General features: G+C 35.6%; 1 long non-coding RNA gene across 4 annotated transcripts; it reads left to right on the forward strand.

The window, feature by feature from the left end:
• The first annotated feature begins 4,629 nt into the window (after positions 1-4,629).
• On the forward strand, positions 4,630-7,449 carry LOC109168606. Of its 4 annotated transcripts, none has more exons than XR_002052109.1 (7): positions 4,630-4,766; positions 4,906-4,986; positions 5,105-5,323; positions 5,569-5,654; positions 5,726-5,828; positions 6,025-6,182; positions 6,967-7,449. It is a non-coding gene; the product is annotated as an uncharacterized LOC109168606 (long non-coding RNA). The 4 variants fall into 4 exon arrangements; XR_002052107.1 differs by having other exon boundaries at positions 6,052-6,182; XR_002052108.1 differs by having other exon boundaries at positions 5,569-5,641; positions 6,052-6,182.
• The last annotated feature ends 1,832 nt before the right edge of the window (positions 7,450-9,281 follow it).

Here is a 9,281-nt window from a genome sequence, read left to right on the forward strand (position 1 = left end):
CTTTCGTTGCGAGATGAACTCTCCAATGCCATGTTAATCTCTATTGCGCACCAAAAATCAACAAGATAAATTCAAAGCTCCTTCACAAGGGTGAACCCTAGATTGGGATTCTTCCCTTTATGCAATAATTACACACATAGCGTTTAGAAAGGTAAATAGACCCTAACCTACACCCCAAGAAGGGATAATTACTCGCACTTAGAAACCATTTGCAGAAAATAATCACAAAGAAAACTCAAAATCATAGCTCAATAAATTAAAGAGAGAAAGGGAAAAGAAATCTTCTTTATTGAAGGTAATCAAAATGTAGATCAATCCTACTTCAATAGCGTTACAAGCTTGTCTAAGATGATTTCTAAGATCTAAGCTATCTAATCTACCCTAAAATTACCGAGAGAGAGAGAGAGAGAGAGAGAGAGAGAGAGGGAGAGGGAGAGGTATATTCTATGCTATATGGATATGTTTTTTTTTCAAAAATACATGAAACAAGACTTAATTTCTTCACTAGTATGCGGCACGGGCATGTGAGTACCCGTGCATGGAGACGGGTAAACTCACACCCATGAAGTAGGTCGTGAATGGACATGCATGCCTTCACGTGCGTGAAGTTGCCCGTGCATTACCTGTCTCCTTAGAGAATTCCTTGCTCTGGTTTCTTCCGAAGTACTTCTCCTTTCGGGTCATTCCGTGCTACTCTCGGTTCTCTCCTGAAAATCAACTAGAATTGCTTCTTTTTCTTCCATTCCCTTGTCAAAGACATTGAATGTGCCTAATGACACAAATAATACAAATAAACCTCATATATGTATTCTCTTTTTTTTTTGGGAGGGTGGGGGTGGGGGTGGGGGGGGGGAACTAAACATAAAGTGAGTTAAGATATGGGGTAAAACATATACAATTAGGCAAATGCTCAACAAGGAAGAGACAAAAATAATGGGAAGTCCATTCAATCATACTTTCTCAATTCCCAAAGTCCTTTCTATTGTGAACAAGATTGTGACACAAGCCTCTCATTTCACACTAATTGCAAGGCTTTTTGCACTCTTAACTTTTTTTGCAACTTCTCGAGTTTTGCCTAAAAGAAATAAATACCCCATCAAAGATTTAATTATAGTTTTGGAAGTAATTCATGACTCTGCTCATACGGAGTGGTCTCACCCACTCCACTTTTACCTAAAAAACAATTAAGGGATTGCAAAGACTCTTTTAGCTTTTTAGAATTGTCTCTTTCACATCCTTACAAACCCACAATTGCCTCTTTCATAACGGGGATGGATTAAAGTAAACCTCACAATCTCTCCTTTTTCCTTATGTCACACTTTTTCACTTTGGACTCTCAACCATACAAACCAACAATACCAAGGACTTGTGCATATTTGGGTCAGGACAAGTGAAAACTATTAAGGAAATAAAAGATCTAACCACTAGGATGAGGATTCAAAGAACAAGGCTAAGCTCCACATGGTTGCACCGAAATGAATAGGTGTAGGGTGAATTGTGGATATGGTGGAGGTGCAACTAATGCCTTTATCATCCCAAGCCTCATGTGTGGTGTGTAAATAAAAGTGTGGCACTATGCTCGCGAATTACCGAGTATTAATATCTAGGAGCTTTTAAAGGAAAAAAAGAGAGAGAGAGAGAGAGAGAGAGAGAGAGAGAGAGAGAGAGAAAGAGAAAAACTTAACATAAACTCAACAAAAATTATGTTGTTCACAAAACGCGGTTCTCTCTCTAGGTTTACGCTTAGAGAGTTTCTCCCTGGATTTCTAAGGTTTTGTCATTTTCCATTTTGTCCGATGCTTTTTGGTTAACTTTGCTTCCCTACTTTTGATTCTTCAGAGAGTTTTGTGATTTTTGTCTTCTCGGCGACGGATATTTAGGATCTGGAGAAATGTTGTGCGATACTAACGTTGGATGAAGAGGAGACGGGTGGTCTTGACGTGCCTGAAATGAGGAAGGAAGTAGCAGTGTCACGTGCTCGGAATTGGTTGGCTGCTTTCTAACAGATAAACCAGTCAAGTTCTAGCATATGTAACAGGCCTTGGCATCGGTTTGGTGTCCTATCATGTGTATGAGAGTGCTTCCCATTAATGATAATCTATTTATTTTTCAATTTCCCCCATCCTAAAGTTTTACTGTGCGTCCTTGATGATGGCCCGTGGTCGTTTGAAAATAAAGTGCTGGAGTGTAAGCAAATGCCACCAGGTTCTCGACTAGAAAACTATAAGATAAGCTAAGCATGAACTAAAAGAAAGATTTGAAAACTTAATTCTATTTTAAAACAACCAACGGGTGTTATCGCCTCAATCACCACTCGAGGTGACTGCACAGGCTAAAAAGGGAAAATAACTAAACAGTCAACTTCATTAATTTAACCTTAAACTGGAGGTGTGCAACCCCGGTGTTCAACACCAACAAAAGAGTAACTAAGCATCCAACAGTCAACCAAAGTCTAACATCAATAACGGTAATAGTCAATAACAACAAAACCAAAAACAACCGTGCACACCCCCAGTTTCTAAAAGCTCATCTACGCACTAACTAAACTCGTGCGCGCTCAACAACTGGGCCCACCTGAAAGGGGTTACAAAACAGTCTGAAAATAAACTCGTTAGCACAAATCTAAGTATAAAATCTCTCAACCCTGTAAAGTACTATAGAATATAGATTTTGAAAATCATTTGGCAAGTACACATAATCTCATCACTCTTAACACTTAAACAACAAACTCAACAAACCCATATTCGATTCTATATGCTTGCAACCTAATCAACAAATAGACAACACAAAGTCATGCTCTCTCAAGTACTCAACTTAACACAAATCTCATGCTTCAACAATAAATAAAGAGATATTAAATAACATAGCAACAACCTCATGCTTTCATGCTATACAACAATCAATAACAAACTGAACATCCCAACATACTCTAAATGCAACACATGCAATCAAGCATTCAAGTGTAAGGAAAACGATGATGCTATAAGTATAGGTATATACTCTCACACTCAAAAATGTATAATTTTCTTTGGAGGTTTCTGTTGAGTCTCAAAGACCCGTTTTTCTCTTCTTTCTCTCAGAGTCACACAGACTCACTTTCTCTTCTTTACTCATGGACGAGGCAGGAACTTTACCACGTGTGAATTAACCTGTCCGGGCTCGGCATCTAGCCGGCCTAATCTCAATCTCGTCCGCGGAACCTTTTCTATAGGTTCTAAACTTAATCTCTGTGGAATCAGGTATCGTACTTGTCAGTATGCACACCCCCTAACCGGAATTCCAAACCCGGCGGGTAGTATCCAACCTAGTAATGTGGGAATACGCCTCGCTACTTCATCTCGGACCGCAATGTCCATAACTTTCTCAAACTTTCTTTCTTTCTCTTCTCTTCCGAAAGGACATAGTCCTAACAGGCCTCCGAAAAATCTATTGATCTCACAACATATATATATATATATATATATATATATATATATATATATATATATATATATATATATATATATATATATATATATATATATATATATATATATATATATATATATATATGCCTCATGCAACATCTTTCTCATACCATAAACTCTTCTTATGCAAACTCATGCACAAATAATCTCAACCAACTTCTCTTTCTCACAACTTTGGAAATCAAATATCATGCAACTCTCAATGCAAAATGAAAATGATTTTCCAAAATAGATATAGGTTTTTGAAATAGAACTTAGGCTTACTTAGAGCCAATGATGCACTTAAACAATGAAATGCACAAACACAATCTCTCTACTGTAAAACCAACTCAATCTCATTCACTGAATTCTCATAAAGCATGTACTACTTGATCAACAATTCTCAAAACTTAGCAAAACTTCTCAATAAATACTAACAAGTATTTATGCATGCTTCTCAATCAAAAACAAGTATTGATCATGCTTCTCAACTCATAAAATATAATCATATGCTTTAACATACTCACTTGAATGATTCAAAGGCAATAGCCACAACAACACTACAAAAAAACGCGAAAATAACGACGGATTTAGCGACGGACGATTTCCGTTGCTAATTTAGCGACGGAAAAGCGACAAATTAGTGGCAGATTTTAATTTTTTTGTTAAATGAACATTTAGCGACGGATTTGCGATGGATATTGCGACGAACTATTTCCGTCGTTAAATACATAGCTAGTTTTAGCGGTAAATTTTAGCACAAAAATTAAAGACAAATTTGCGACGGATTTGCAACGAATTTTTCATGGGTTTATTCCAAAATTTTAATTGCTACAATTTAGCGACGGATATAAAAATCCGTCGCTATGTAGCAACGAATTTTCAAATCTATAGTTATTTAGCAACGGATTTTCAAATCCATATCTATTTCGCAAAATCCGTCGCTACATTTATAAAGGTGAATTTTTTAAAACATTTTAACGACAGAGTTTAAATTCCGTCACTAACCTTACAAAGTGGTTTTTAACAATTTAACGACGGATTTACATCTCCGTCGCTAAATATGCATGGTTAATTTTTTTTTTTTTTTTTTTTCATTTTAGCGATGGGTTCATTGATCCGTCGCTAGTTTTTTAACTTTAACCCTAAAGTTAGTTTCCAAATCCTTGCTCTCTCTCCCATTTCCGCCTCTCCCTACTCTGTCCATCGCTTCTCCCTGCTCTATACCACCGCCGCCGTCGCAACCCCGCCCCGCCGACCGATGACACTCCCCAAGGCGCCGACACAGTGACACAACGACCGCCACCACCGCCGAATCAGGTTCGTCTTCTCGCTCCTTTAATCACTTTTTAGTTTCCGAAGGTACAAATCTACCTCTTAGCTAAGTTATACACCTTCAGGTCTTGCACAGTATTAGTGTGTCTCTCTTTTAGGGCTTTTAATGTTGATACAATGACAGAACAAATAACTCATAAACCACGGTTTCCACTGTCTGCTCGAAGAGTCCCTCCCCCTGCGACACAGTTTCCTCTACTCCCAGGTACTGTGCACCATCATTATTCATATGCTCGATGAACAAGTTACGGATAAATTGCTATTAAATTTTTTGTTTTAAAATTGTTTGATTTTGTGTTGTGTTGTTCCGCTTGTATTTGTAGGGATAGTGGTGACAAGTGTAAATCCTTGATTAAGATGCTTTAGAGGAATCTCCCCTTCTCCACTCGTAGGATGCTATTAGAGAGTTTCTTTATGTACTCAATTTATCACCCTTCAAGGTATTTGTGAGGTTCGCACCTTTTGGCAAAGAGCATCCTGCATCTGACAATGTGATAGAAGTGTGCCATAATTTTTTAAAACCAAAGAAACAGATCAAAATGGTATGAGCCTCTAACTACTAGCAGTATTCTATCGACTAACTAGTTAATGAATGATTTCTTTAGGAACCTTTTTGATCTTCTATGTTCTTTGTCTATCTTTCAGCGTTAGTTTCGTACTCAAATTTCTTACATGAGTTATCAAAATTCTTAATTCTCATGAATCCTTCAACATTAGTTTATTCAATTTTCTTACATGATTTATCGAGTTCTTGATTCTCAAGATGTATGTCCTTTTGATTTTGCAGAGTCAAAGAAGTTAAAAAAAAAACAAGGGTGGATACTAAAGTGATTGATATCATATGAACTTGCCCTATGGCGGTAACAAAATGAGGTCCTGTTCTTTGCGGTTTTTAAAACTTCTATTTGTCTTCACTCCTTTATATGGCACACTTGTTTTTGCAGTCCTGATGAAGAAGATGAAGTAATATTGAACGTGGATTGACATTATGCTCAAGCTAATGTTCTTAGCTTTATTTTGAATATTGGAGATTGTGTGTATGTAAAGGTATCATTATTTTATTCTTATGTATTTTAATATTGTTATTCCCCACCCCCACCAAAAAAAAAAAAAAAAATCTTGGTTTTTTACAACACATTAGCCTTTTTTTGTTTTCTGGTTCTTTAATGAATGACAATTTACTTGACTGCAATAGTCACTTAAAGTTTTTCAAATTTTAAAAGTTTCTTTTTCATGGAAGAAGGTGAAGATGATTCTAATTCTCTGGCAGATTCTGATGATTCAGATGTAGAATATGAAATTCTACACCTGGTAGATATCTGTTTTGGAGATCTAAAATCCTTATGGAAAAGAAACACAGAGAGACCTTGAAGATACATGGGAGCCAATTGATGGGCTGAAGTATGTACTAGCTGTCCATTACTTTCTAAGTATTCCACTTTGTTATGTTCCTGATTTTTCCTAAAGTTTGAAATTTGAAACCACTCCATTTTCAAACTAAATTCCTTGCTCCTCTTGAATCTAATGTTAAAGAACAATTCTGACTATGCTAAATCTAATAGTTCAAACAACTTGCTAAGTAATTTTGAAAATGGTAAGCATGTGGTATTGATAAAAAAGTTAAGTCTCTAAAGAAACCCAGTAGCATATAAGTGGTATTGCTAATTGAAGATGAGTAATAATAAGCATTCTCTATCCTACTTGGCTAGTTTATCCTTCCATTTTAAAGGTGAACAATAAAGTTCACGCAGTAACCAATTAGGCTGACTATGCATTATGATAGAGAATGTTGAGCTGTGAACAAATAAATTGTCTATACAATATGATGCTTCATGGTTGTAATTGATGAGAATACTAAGATGGATGTTTAGTAATGAGTAAACATCATATGAAAAATGACTTGATTTGAAGTGAGGCACAAACTCCTTTAACGACTGCTTGAGAAAAAAAAAATTCAATTAAGGTTGTTTGGAAATGCTTTTGCAGTTCAATATGTGCACTGGTTAGAAAGAGTGGTAATATAAAAGAATGTAAGAATGCTTGCTACATATTGGTTTTATATTCATGAACTGGAAGGTAAGTCTAATATAATTTTGACACACACACACAACATAGGGTAAACGATCCAATTGCCAATTCCTATTTTGATTATCTGAAATTAAATTTCAAGCTTTTATTGATGCAGAAGTTGGAAGAATCGTCAAGGATGGTTTACCATCTTAGTGTTCACAGATATCATGCTTTGGTGATTGGAATCATTTGTGGCATACTGTGGTAATTGGTAATGCTGATCTGAGACATGGAAGGATGATGGAAAGAAGTTTGGAAGAAGAAGAGTTTCTCATATTTACTAAAGGCCTTGGAAGCGTGTGGTTTATTTAAGCAAAAATCAGCATTCAAAACGGTAGTGTACATTCTAGTAGTAAGTACAGGCTAATTGGGGGGGTCTATTCTATTATTATTGTGAAGAATATATTGTATAGTTTATTGTGTTATTGTGAAAAATATATTGTATAGTTTATTATGTTGGGTTTTGCAAAATTTTGTATAGGATTTTAAGTAAAAAAAAAAATTATGGGGTCTTTGGTCTCGTTTCTAACGATGTAATAACTTTACAATGCTATATTTTTATTATTGTTATTGAAATTGAATTTTTTAATATAATATATTTTGCAATTATATTATTGAAGTATTATATTATAGGTTTAATATATGGATGCGATATTAATTAATTGCTAGATTTTTAAAAAAAAATTATAAAAATTTAGCGACGGACAACAATCGTAGTAAATCTGTAGTAAATCTGTAGCTAAATATTTAAGAAATAACGACGTTAACTTTAGCGACGGATATGCTCTTCTCTAAGTTATAGTTAAATGGCACCGACAGAAACAAAATAGCGACGGAATGTCCGTAGCTATATATAGCGACGGAATTTTTCGTCGCTATTCCTTACAAATTTTGTCATTCAGGTCGTCGCTGGGAGGAAATTAGCGAAGGATATTTTTAAGTTTAGTGACGGAAAATCCGTCGCTAAAATTAGCGACGGAAAAAAATTGAGTCGCAAAATTCTAGCGACGCCACTTTTTGTGACGGACCCGTTCCGTCGCTAATCCGTCGCGAAATGCAATAGCGACGGAATTTTCCCTTTCTAGCGACGGAACTTTCCATCGCTATTTTCGCGTTTTTTTGTAGTGAACAGCATACTCAAATTAAACTTGGCGAATTCAACTATAAATCATATTTCACGACTCCAAATTCAACGAAACGAGCTTCTACTAGCGCGTTGTAACGAGCCCGAGTGTCCGAGCCTCAAGGGCCCACGAGTCCCGGTCCGAACAACACGTAGCTGAGCCACAAAGGGCCCGGCCAGAACTGAGAATGGTCTGGCGGAGTTTGGTGACGGGGCTTGAGAATTACTTTTTTTTAACGGTGCATTGTAACACCCCCGTTTTCTAACACCAGAGCCTATATAAATTATGAGCTTACACAGCGGAAATAACATTAAACGGGGAATGCTACCGCCGCAGCCATCCACTCTTGGATGACTACAAGGCTAAACTACTAGATCTCAACTTATACAATACATCAAACAACAAGGATTAGGTAGGCCCAAACATCTATTCATTTATATAATCCACATCTCAAAACAAAGACTAACTCGAAAATCCATATATGTTCTACGGAGTATTATACAAGCAAGCTAAGGGTTAACAAAAACGACATACTAGGAACTAGAGATAACATATACTATCTATCTAATTCCTCAAGGCGCTCTCTCTACAAATATTACTCCAAACCTGAAAGGGGTTATCAAGAAAAACATACGAAAGAACCCGTTAGCATAAATGCTAAGTATAAATAACTCAACCCTGTAAAATATATATAGATATAGGTTTGAAAAATAATTTGACATCAACATTCAGCATATATCACATAGGAGTACGGATATAGATAGGTCCATATATATATATATATATATATATATATATATATATATATATATATATAAATATATAATCACTGTATATATAGACATAACTCACACACATGCTCTATCATGCAAGTGTGTAAGGTAATATATGTAAATGTAAGGTAATGAGAATGAGTGAGTAGTGGTAGTTTATCCTTAAATGCAAGTAAGGGAATAAGTATAGAATACTAGCTTTATACCACCATTGTAAATAAACCAAAAAGGTTAAGTAATAACCGCATTTAAACCGTAGTCATGAGTAATCTAATGCTTGTGTACATTAAACTTTGTTTTTATGAATATATAGAATGGACATTATAAACCTATTATTATAGATGGAAATACATATGATGCACATTTAGGGTGTGTTTGGTTGGGGACTTTTGCACCCTACTATAGGTCTTGATACTCATTACCATGTTTGTTTGTCTACTTTTGTTATCCTACTATTGGAATCAAATCCTTTTGTAATTACAAAACTCATTACCATTTTACTCTTCTACTTTTAAACAATGGAATAAAAAATA

Source organism: Ipomoea nil, unplaced genomic scaffold (genome assembly GCF_001879475.1).
Source record: "Ipomoea nil cultivar Tokyo-kokei standard unplaced genomic scaffold, Asagao_1.1 scaffold3210, whole genome shotgun sequence".
NCBI lineage: Eukaryota > Viridiplantae > Streptophyta > Magnoliopsida > Solanales > Convolvulaceae > Ipomoea > Ipomoea nil.